The sequence below is a fragment of the Jaculus jaculus genome, chromosome 1 (assembly GCF_020740685.1).
Source record: "Jaculus jaculus isolate mJacJac1 chromosome 1, mJacJac1.mat.Y.cur, whole genome shotgun sequence".
In the NCBI taxonomy this organism is placed as follows: Eukaryota; Metazoa; Chordata; class Mammalia; order Rodentia; family Dipodidae; genus Jaculus; species Jaculus jaculus.
This window is the reverse complement of record NC_059102.1, coordinates 289048261-289060212: the sequence shown is the minus strand read 5'-3', so window position 1 is coordinate 289060212 and position 11952 is coordinate 289048261. Positions and strand designations below refer to the sequence as shown.

Here is an 11952-nt window from a genome sequence, read left to right as displayed (position 1 = left end):
GAAAACTTGCTATACATGTTTGGAGACATTTCTGATAGTCACATTAGTATGCTACTGGCATAAAACAGCTTAAGGTCTGGGATGGTGCTGAACACAATACAGTGGAAAGTGTAATTGATTCCCAAAGAGAAGGTAGGGATGTTATTCAGAAGCCTTACCCTAAATACAGGCTGTCTTACAGGAATGGACCCTGTACCATTAAATATTTTGTTTGGATACATAAATAAATCACAAAAAAGAAAATTAGTTCTCCTGGAAGTGGAGGTGCACATCTTTAACCCAAGCACTGGGTAGTCAGAAGCAGGAAGATGGCTGTGAGTCCAAGGCCAGCCTGAGACTAGAGGGAGTTCAGGTCAGCCTGAGATGTGATACTCAACCTCGAGAAATCAAAAAAATAAAATAAAATAAAATCATTTTTTAGGGTTAAATTCGCAAGAGGGTTTAGTTTTTGGTAAGTTAGAGACAATTTTCCAGGTGATTATAAGGTAGGAATATGAACAAAATAAATTTTATCAACTGAAGTCATTTGAAAATAACATTACTGAAGAACTATGATCCAAAAGAATCATTAAAAGCATTCTTGGCCGCCGGACACCGGGCAGGCCCCGGCACCATGAAGATCTGGACATCCGAGCACGTTTTTGACCACCCATGGGAAACCGTTACTACCGCTGCCATGCAGAAATACGCAAACCCGATGAAGCCCAGCGTGGTTGGCGTTGATGTGCTCCACCGACCTGTAGATCCTTCTGGAAAGCTGCACAGCCACCGGCTCCTCAGCACCGAGTGGGGCCTGCCCTCCATTGCGAAGGCTCTCATTGGTGCAGAAAGAACCAAGACTATGCGCAGGAGCACTCTGTGGTTGACCCTGTGAGGAAGACAATGGCGCTGAGGTCTACCAACATTTCATTCACTTATATGGTTTCCGTAGACGAGAGACTTACATACAAGCCACATCCTCAGGACCCAGAAAAGACTGTTTTGACCCAGGAAGCCGCAATCACTGTGAAAGGCGTCAACTTGCGCAGCTCCCTCGAAGGACTGATGGCCAGCACCGTATCTTCCAAGGCGAGGAAAGGCCGAGAAGCAGTGGAGTGGGGCATCCGTAAGTTAAGCGCCGAGGTTGAAGCGCTGGCCGCTTCGGCACGAGGAAGCATAAGGGCGCCCACAGCGGCGGCTGCGCTGGGCGAGGAGTGACCGCGAGAGTGGGTGCGCAGCGCCAGTCCCCGGGCTCTCCAAGCTGACAGCATATTTATTTGTTATTTAAAAAAATACAGGTATTTTTGGTAGAATTTTTTTGTTTGTTTGTATGAGGTGGGTAAGGCTGTGACTTGATGGAGATAAAGAGATGTGGGGTTTTGAAATCAAAAGGGTCATTCATGTGAGGCTAGTGTGGCTCGAAGCGACTGATTTTGAGGGCCACGGTGCTCATGTGAACAATTAACAGCTTTTCTAAAGTACTTGTAAGAAGGCGATACCGACCTTGAGTCTCCGGGAGGTCCTCTGCAGGCGCTGGCACTCTGCCTGGCTGTGGCCCAAGCTCACGATGAAGCAGGCCCCCTGTGTCCACACAGTTGCCTTACTGCCATAGCTAGAATGGCATGTGTGAGGAGAACTTGCGTAGTTTCAGATGACAGTTTGTATAAAATAACTTGCTCTGCTAAGAACCATGGTATTTTGATTTGGTACTTAAGTGATATTTTTGGAGTGTACATTAGCACTAACGTACATATGACTCCAACAAAAACATTTTGTTGTATTAAAGAGTACTGTATTGATTTACCAAAGTTTTGTAACTCAGTAAAATTCTCACCTTTCTTGGACTTGCCCTTGTTCACTGAGCACGCTGCCGGGGTGGCGGCTGCCTTCACGTGCTGCGCAGAAAGTCGAGCCGTGCGTCGCAGCCAGGCACATGTGCTTCGGTTACGGGAATGTGATTACTTTTTTGAGGTAATTGACCACAAAGCATCTTCTTTACATGCGAACTATGTCATGTGAGATTGCTTGACGCAGTCTTGACTCAAAGCCAGGTCCCCCTGGTGATGGTGTCCCCACGGGGTGTGTGGCTGGGAGGACACAGCAGTGGGGTAGGGGACCCCGCAAGAGCTGCAGCGCAGATTCTCCGCGCTACAAAGTGCAAACACAGAAAACGCATCTGCTCCACTTTCAAGCGCGAGACCATCCTGAGAGAGATCTCTGAGACTAGAGTTGTATCTTTTTGGCAAAAGGTGATTGGTTCTCACCTTTATTTTACAGTGCTTAATGTAACCAATCTCAGGTGGGTTTTCCTACTAGATCCTAGTTAATATGTATACATAAGGCCAGAAAAAGTATTAATAAATTTAATTTGTGGTTTTCTTAAAATATTACTTAAAGAATCTAAGAGGGTGGGAATCTTTGGCTTAGTTATAAAAGCAGATTAAAACCAATGGAGTTTCTGAGGGTTTTTGTTTTTGGGGTGTGTGGGTTTTTTTTTTTTTTTTTTGTAATTGAAGATGGTTTTTATAAATGAAATGCCATTGCATCTTAACAACATTGCCAAATATTATTGTACAAAAAGTGACTTGTATAAATTTGTGTTCTGAAATGAATATTTCTGGAAAAGTCCTATGCGTTTTTTTTTTGTTTGTTTTTTTTTTTACTTTGATGTAGTGATGAAATTCTGTAAGCTGGTAAAATATAAATACACAAACGAACTCACTGAAGATTTCAAATTACCCTGGAATAAATGTTAGTCAATGCAGCCTTGAGCATCTTAACCCTATTTAAGTGAACTTACATGAATTAAAAACCTTTGTGGTTAATAAAAACTTAATTTCTCTATGAAAAAAAAACATTCTTGAAAATTGGAATATTATTGATATTTCTCTATCTGGAAGACTATAAGTATCTGGAATTAAGGAATCAAAAACCCTGAAATACGAAGAAATCACACACAGCTTATTCAATAAATGAGCTAATGAAATGAAAAGAAATTTATAAAAGGATAAGTACAAATCACCAATAAACTTATGATATCATGTAACAGCAACTAAAAACTACATTGAGTGTTCACCTCACCTCAGGGAGAATGTAAAGATTAAGAAGACATAATAGCAAATGTCAACAAGAATATAGAGAAAGGGTAACTCTTACAAACAACTGGCGAGAATGTAAATTAGCTACTATAACATTTGATATGTAAGTTCCTCCGTTAGCTAATGACCCATATCATATGACCCAGTTATATATTTACCTGAAGAATTCAAAGTCATCTTATCACAGAGATAATTGTACTTTCTTGTTTATTGCTGCACTATTCAAAGTAGGCAAGTTATAGAATCAACCCAAATTTCTGTCTCTGTAGGGACGGGCAAAAAAGTATATATATATATTTCATTCACAAAGAAAAATATATTGTTTGTAGAAAAATTGATGCAAGTTCAACATCAAGATAAGTCAAGGCATAGAAAAATAAATATATTTTAAACATCTGTGGTTTTAAGTTTTATAGGGATACATAAAATCATGTGTGAAAATGAAACATAAAAGTAAAAGAAAAATTGTCCACAGAAAGCAAGGGACAAATGGGAAAGCAAAGGCAAAGGTAGGAACTTATGAGAGAGTCAAAGTATTTTATATGCCTGTACAAAAATATCATTATGAAACCTGGAACTATGTAAAATTAGTATATATGAATAAAAAAAATGAAAGTAAGTCTTGTTTAGATTCGAAACAAAAGTCACTTTTCTATACCCTAAGTTCACTCTTTTTTTTTTTTCTATAACTTCCTTTAAATATCTCTTATGAATTTCTTTTCCTGTTTTTTTTTTTTTTTTTTTTTTTTAGGAAAACACAACAGACTGGCTTTTTAAATTTTTTTTGGTTTATTTTTATTTATTTATTTGAGAGCAACAGACAGAGAACGAGGCAGAGAGAGAGAGAGAGAGAGAGAATGGGCACGCCAGGGCTACCAGCCACTGCAAACGAACTCCAGACGCGTGCGCCCCCTTGTGCATCTGGCTAACGTGGGACCTGGGGAACCGAGCCTCGAACCGGGGTCCTTAGGCTTCACAGGCAAGCGCTTAACCGCTAAGCCATCTCTCCAGCCCAGACTGGCTTTTTTAATGTTTTTTTTTTTTATTTTATTTTAATGTGAGAATGAGAAGACAGAGAGAATTGGCAGGGTCTCCTGACACTGTAATCGAACTCCAGAAGCATGCACCCCCTTGTGTACATGTATAACCTTGTCTGGCTTAAGTGGGACCTGGAAAGTTGGACATGAGCCCTTAGGCGTCACAGACAACACCTTAATGACTAATCCATCTCTTCAGTTCTCTTTTTTGAAGTTTAAGTAAATATTAACATAGTAAAATTCTTTCAAACACACAGCCACAGAGTGATATGATGAACTAGTGTTCAGTTTGTCTAATTAATCCTCACTGCAGATGGCATATTTCACCATTGATATATATTTTCCACTGATATGGTACAATACTATGTCCATTTTAATTGTATCCTTCAAATGCACACCATACATCAGTGATGAAAACATGTGATGAATTCCCTCAGCACACCAACTAAAATGATTCAAATATTACACTCCTGTGATCAATAGTATGTCTAAATTTGTGAACAAAGAGCTTGTTCTCCTCCCAGATTCTTCTACAAAATGCTCTCAAATAAATTATATTTATTAGTTAGAGCTGTAGCCAAGTTCTGACTGCTAACCTTTATTGAAAAAACATATGTACAGTGTAAATTCTGAAGAGTCTTTATTTTGGGTAGTAAGTTTCCTTACATTGTCACATATTTTTCTTCAATGGTTTTTGCTGTTCTCCTTCTCCTATTTCTATGGGAAAGACCTTGACTCTGTCTCCAGGAACCAGATCAGGCATACATCCTGTACTCCACAACATTGCAACATGGGCTTTATGTGCATTTCCTTCCTTAATGAATAACACTAAAAGATTTTAAAATGTATATTATTTATGGTTTGGTAAAATAAAACTCAATAATACTAAAAGCACTTAAAATGTATATTAACCATAGTTTAGCAAAAGAATGCTTCAGTTTTTCTTTTACTAAATTTTTATATTGTTTATTTTTGGTTAAAACTTTATGTTTTTTATAAGTATACAGTCACAGATACACATATGTGTATGTGTGAACTCCAAGATATGTTTTTGTCTTATTTCATTTTGTTCTCATTTATATATTTTTTTAATTTTTATTAGCATTTTCCATAATTATATATATATAAAAAAAAACATGGTAATTCCCTCAGTCCCCTGTTCTCATTTCTTTTGCAACAAGTTTTGATATTTGTGTCACTTGGCCTTGAACTCATGATCTTCCTGCACCAGGTTCCTGAGTTTCTCAGCAGCCACACCCAGCCTTCATGTTAAAATTTATATTTCATATAAAGAACATTTGTTAAATACTCAGTTAAAATATTACTCCTTGCTGCAGGGAGTGTTGGCTCATGTCTTTAATCCCAGCACTGGGCAGGCAAAGGTAGGAGGATTGCCATGAGTTCTAGGTCACCCTGAGATTACATAGTGAATTCCAGGTCAGCCTAAGCTAGTGAGACCCTACCTTAAAAAAAAAAAAAGAAAAAGAAAAAGAAAAAGAAAACAAACAAACAAACATTACTACTTGGGCTGGAGAGATGACTTAGTGGTTAAGATGCTTGTCTGCGAAGCATAAGAACTCTTGTTCCAATCTCCAGGTCCCATGTGGTCAGAACAGTGATGCAAGCATGCAATGTCACATATGTGCCACAAGAGCTGAATATGTCTGGAGTTTGTTTGTAGCAGCTGAAGGCCTGGGGTTCACCCATTCTCTACTTCTCTCACTGTATGTCTCTCTCTGTTTCTTTTTCTCTATTTGTCTTGTCTCTCCCTACTTCTCTCTAAAAACATTACTATTTCATATTGAAAATTATTTTATTCTACTTCTGAACAATGAACTACTTCGAAGCTACTGTGGAAGATTCTGACAAAAATGATAGAATAAATATAGGGTTACATACATTCTGTTATTAGCAATGAAAGGAATAGTCCTCAGAAAGTCCTTCCAATAAGAGAACATATTATTTGTTAAAACTGTTTTAATAAAGAAAGAAACTAAAAAGCTCCAATTCATGGAGAGGAGATGCAAAGTCAGCTAGGATTGAAAACAGAGATTCTGTGCTCTTGCTTTTGCATTTTTACAGTGTTACCGGTCTCTAAACATCCTCGTAATAATATTTTAAAAATAAGTTTTTAGTTTGGGAATAAAGGAACACCTATTTTTTTCTTTTTCATAATTCATAGCCAGCTGCCAACACACAATCAATTTTTGTAGGACAAACTCTAGGCTGAGAAGTCCTGCTCTGTTATAATAAAATGGTGTGAAAGCTGTTTCCCTGGTACATACAATTTGCAATGCACCTACTTCCCACTGCTTGCAAAAGTCCAGTGCTTTATATCTATTAGTGCTAAGTCAAAAAGGGTCACATTATTTAAAGCATTCTAGAGGTAAAACTAGATGGTTGTAGTTCCCTAAATGAAAAATTGAAAGAAACATACAGTATCCAGAGCATTGACCAAATATGGAATTAATGTATAACATAAATGATTTTCAAATGACACTATTAGGAGAAAATCTCTAAAAAAAATTAAGAAAAACTTTTTGTATTAGCTAGCTCAAACTTTTGTGTTCAGCATAGTTAATCGTAAGAACTTAGTTGACAAAATTATAATTTTGGTGATAAATCTTTTTAATTTGCCTTGTTTACTAAAGAGAAACACATGAAAAAGTATATATTAGGCTTTAGCTAATTTAAATATACATGTTAAGCAATCATGTTAATATGTTAAACAATATTTAATATCTAACTTGTTAGCAGGGAACACATTAATATTTTCTTAAAGTAGAAAAAAATATATGAGTAACCAAGCAGATATAAAAAATGACATAGGAATGTTAAATTTATTATAAGTAGCCTATATACATTATAAGTAGTCTTATTTATACTTATAAGCAAAACATAAAAAAAGTTTAAATAGATTAATTTTATATAAATTTTATACTTGCATGTGTATAAATGTGTATATATAAATTGCTACTATCTTTAGGGAGCAACACACACACATCTTTTAGATGGAAGAAGTTCTTCATTAAGTTGAGTTTATTTACTTAAATATTAGCACATTTCCTATAATTTTATATTTGATTCCTTCCTGTTTTTATTATTCACTTCTAAACATGCTTTATTTTGTGGTATTCATGTGACTGACATAAAGGTGAGGTAACTATTTATTATGGATATCTTGAGAATTTATCATATTTTGACCCATAAATTTATTATGAGTCAGGACTAGAAATGTACCCATCACTTTGTAGCCTTTCCTCTTGCTCCTTATTGTGATTTTTTTTTTGTTGTTGTTGTTGTAAGCACATTAATAAGGTATATACCATGTATCAGAGTTCTTGACACAAGCATTATAGCTAATATGACTATGTATTATACGGGGGATTAATTTGCTTACCTTATTGGATATAGGATATGGTCTTTAGGCTGGAGAGTAATAGAACAAAGTAGTTACTCATTCCAGGAGGCTAGATGCCTCTGCTCTCTTAATCTGTCACTGAATCCTGGAGAGCCACTGTTCTTCAACCTACATTTGAAAGGTAAATGAATCTTGGTTCCAATGCCTGAACATTGTACTGGGGGCAGGGGGGTCAGAAAAAATGCCCTGTGGTGTCTTGAAATTTCATATATATATGTGTATATGTATATATATATATATTTTTTTTTTTTTTCTTCACATAAGCCAGATGCACATGGTGACACATACATCTGGTGTTTGTTTGCAGTGGTCAGAGGGCCTGGCATGCCCATTATCTGTATATATATATATATATATATATATATATATATATATATATATATATATATATATATATGTCTTTCTCTCTCAAATAAACAAGTAAATAAAATATTTTTAAAAGTGCCTAGTTAATCCTTTGCCCATATTCTTAAGTTCCCTAATCAACTGTACTGATACCTTAAATATTTCAAATAGTAATCACTAACAAGGCTTGAAAATATTTTCTCTCAATATATATTAACCATGTTTCCTCAGTTGAGGTTTCATTACTCCTTAGTTAAAGATCAGTTGACACTTAATACTATTTAGTGAATGCTTAATACTATTTAATGAATAGAAGAGTGAGCATCTTCATTTTGCAAGTGCCACATCTCTTAATTAATGGAGCTCTGTGTGAGGGAGTTGTTAAATAATATCTTAATTGATGAGAATTAGATAACTATTACACATGATGGCACAAATAACACAACTCCTAAGAAGGTTTAGATTGGGAATTTTATACAACATATTAAATGAATTCATTTTGGCAATATTTTTAAAATTAATGTTTATATAAATATTACTAATTATATAACATAGAAATTCTGAAATACAGTAATTTCTGTCTGTGGTAGTTTGAGATGTCCCATATGGTTTCATGTATTTTGAATATTGGTCTCCAGCTGATGGCAATTTAGGAGCGTTATGGAACATTTGGGCGTTGGATCCTTGCTAGAGGAGATATGTTACTTGGGGAGGACCTTGAGGTTTATATGCGTCTGTGTTAGTGTTCACTGCCTGGGTTATTCTTGGTGGCCCTGCAATCTTGGTGTCAGCTGCTAATGTATGAAGATATGAGCTGGTTGACTGCTCTGCCTTGTTTTACTTTCCATGATGAAACTTGCCCTAAAATTTGTAAGTCTAAAATAAACCTTTGCTTCCCATAAGCTGCTTCTTGTAGGATATTTGTCCTAGCCATGAGAAGGTAACTACAACATTATCCAATTACTCAAAAATCACAAAATTGCTTAATAATCATGCTGTTTCCCTTTTTTGCATTTACATATTTACTTTATTCACTTTTAAGAAAAAATCTCAGCAGTGGTATTAAAATATCCTTGAATTATGTTAATGGCTAAAATTCATGAACTCCGTTTCTTAATTGCAGTGCTACTTTTAACTTACAGGCTAGTTTTAATACTCTTTTAAATAACAGAATGTGTCTTATGTATATTTAATGAATTTGTTTCCTAAATGTAAGTGATAATACTTTCATAACATGCTTGTGTTTGGGGCTGGAGAGATAGCTCAGCAGTTAAGGTACTTGCCTACAAAGTCTGCACTTAGATTTGATTCACCAGTACCCACGTTAATCCGGAGGTACAGGGTGGCACATGGATCTGAAGTTTGTAGTAGCTGGAGGCTCTGGGGTGCCCATTCTCTCTATCTCTCATGTCTCTATCTATTTCTGTTTCCAAATAAATAAATACATATTAAAAAAATTATATTTATTAAAAACCACGTATTTGGGGCTAGAGAGATGGCTCAGTGGTGAAAGGCACTTGACTTTTCTTTAGCCTCTTCATTTCTGTTATGATGTATTTCCATACACCATAGTACTTGTTGCTTTTTTCCTGGATGTGGGTGTCAGGCAAGCATTGAAAACAGTATTTGTGTCACTGCTTCCTCCACAATTTCTCCTGAACCCTGGTAAATGTGTTAGAGGAAGCACATTTCTTTGTGAGCATTCAGCATTTTCATGAGTTGAAGGATCTTGGATTTCCCCAATATTCTCTGCCATCTGTGAGATAAAACAAATTCTCTGAGCAAGGATGAAAACAGCTTTGATTGAAAGGGATATGGAAAGTACCTTGACAGGCATTTTGATGCAGCTACTCACTTGTACAGGAAACAATAGGGGCTTCTCTGTGTTTAGGTGATTTTCCTCACCACGGGGCACTGACTTGGTTCCCAGTACTGGTTGAGTTCTCTCCCTCTGAGCAGACCTCACGTTCAACCAAAGGGTCGTTTGTTAACCATAAATGCCGTGTGCTGCTATTGCACAAGTGTGTAGTTATTGTCTAGCTGATAGACCGAGTGGCTTTCAGGGTCTTACGATTTTTCATGCTGTTGGTGACCATTGTTGTCTCCCACTAGGTCCCATAGCACTTTCCAGCACCATACTGGTTTGCCAGGCAAGGAGTGTCTTTCTTCTCAGTGCCCACATTTTCTGTCCGTGTTCTGAGATAGCAGCTTGTGTGGTGCCTTCAGCAATGAAGTCTGAAGTTTTAGCTCTGTCTGATAATGCTTGGCAAAGGCCTACATTTGGGGGGTGAATCATATGGATTACTCTGTTCAACTGCTTGCTGTGGGGGGAGGGGTAGCCCAGATTTGGCCCTGGGATCCATAAACTAGATCCCATAGTTTAAGGATTAAACTGACTCCATCTTCTAGTTGGCATTACCGTTTGGTAGACCACCTACCTTAGTTGGGGGTTCTATATCATATACTGATTTCCAGGAGGAAGTGCCATGTGAATTTGGTTTATGTGAGTTCTGGGGTATTTAACCTTGGTGCTTAGGCTATATAGGCAAGTGCCTTAACCACTAAGCCATCTCTCCTGATTTCTTTTTTTCATGATTGCCATCCTGACTGGAATAGGAATCTCAAAGTTGTTTTAATTGGCATTTACCTGATGACTAGGTATGTTAAACATTTCTTTAAATGGTTATTGGCCCTTTGTATTTCTTTTTCTGTTCAGTCCTACGACCCATTTTTTTTTTAATTTTTATTTATTTGAGAGTGACAGACAGAGAGAAAGTCAAATAGAGGGAGAGAGAGAGAACGGGTGGGCCAGGGCTTCCAGCCTCTGCAAACGAACTCCAGACGCATGCGCCCCCTTGTGCATCTGGCTAACGTGGGACCTGGGGAACCGGGCCTCGAACTGGGGTCCTTAGGCTTCACAGGCAAGCGCTTAACCGCTAAGCCATCTCTCCAGCCCCTACGACCCATTTTATAAATGGATTGTTTGATTTTATATTGCTTAATTTTTTCGTTCTTTGTAGATTTTAAATATTAGGTCTCTGTCACCTGTGTAGCTGGTGAAGATTTTCTTCCATTCTGTGGATTGTATGCTGGCTTTCTTTATGGTATGCTTGGCTGTGCACAAGCTTTTTAGATTCAGGGGATTCTACTGGTTGAGTGTTTAATTGCCTGAGCTACTGGGATCTTATTCAGGAATTCTATCCCCATACCAAATCTTGGATAGATCTTCCTATTTTTAACCCAGTTGCTTTCAAATTTCAGGTCATGTATTGAGGTCTTAACCTATTCAGAGTTGATTTCTGTGCAGGGTAAAAGTAGTGAGTCCAGTTTTATTTTTTCTACATGTGGATATCCAATTTGTTCATTACCATTTGTTGAAAATGTTATATTTTCTTCAGTATGTATTGTTGGCTTCTTTGTCAATGGTCAGGTAGCGGTAGTTGCTTGAACTAAGGCCTGGGTCTTCTATTCTGTTCCATTGATCTATATGTCAGCGTTGTGACAGTACCATGCTGCTTTTATTACTCCAGATTTATAGTATAATTTGAAGTCAGGTATAGTGATACCTTCTGAAGTATTTCTGCCAAGGATAACTTTGGATATTTGAGGCCTTATGTAGTTTCAGATGAATTTTGAAAGTATACTTTTTCTATCTCTGTGAAGAAAGTTCCTGGAAATTTAACAGGTATTGCATTGAATCTATAAAATTGCTTTTTGTAGAATAATAATTTTTACAATGCTGATTCTTCTGGTTCATAAGCATGGAGGTCTTGCAATCTTCCTGTTTCCTCCTCAATTTCTTTCTTCAGTGTTTTCATGGATTCATTATGTATTTTTCACTTCCTTGGCTTAGTGGAATTATAACATCTTGTGTGTGTGTGTGTGTGTGTGTGTGTGTGTGTGTGCATTGCAAACTAGACAGCCTCACTTATCTCTTTCTCCAAATGTTTGTCATTAGCATATAGGAAGGTTATCTGATTTTTTGATGCTAATTTTTCTCCTGCCATATTTCTCAAAGAGTTAATCTCCTTTAGAATTTTTTTTTTTTTGTAGAGTCTTTTGGGTTACTTAT

At 36.8% G+C, this 11952-nt stretch overlaps 1 pseudogene; it reads left to right on the top strand.

The window, feature by feature from the left end:
• Positions 1-613: 613 nt before the first annotated feature.
• Positions 614-1197, top strand: LOC101594478 (annotated as a pseudogene).
• Positions 1198-11952: the final 10755 nt, after the last annotated feature.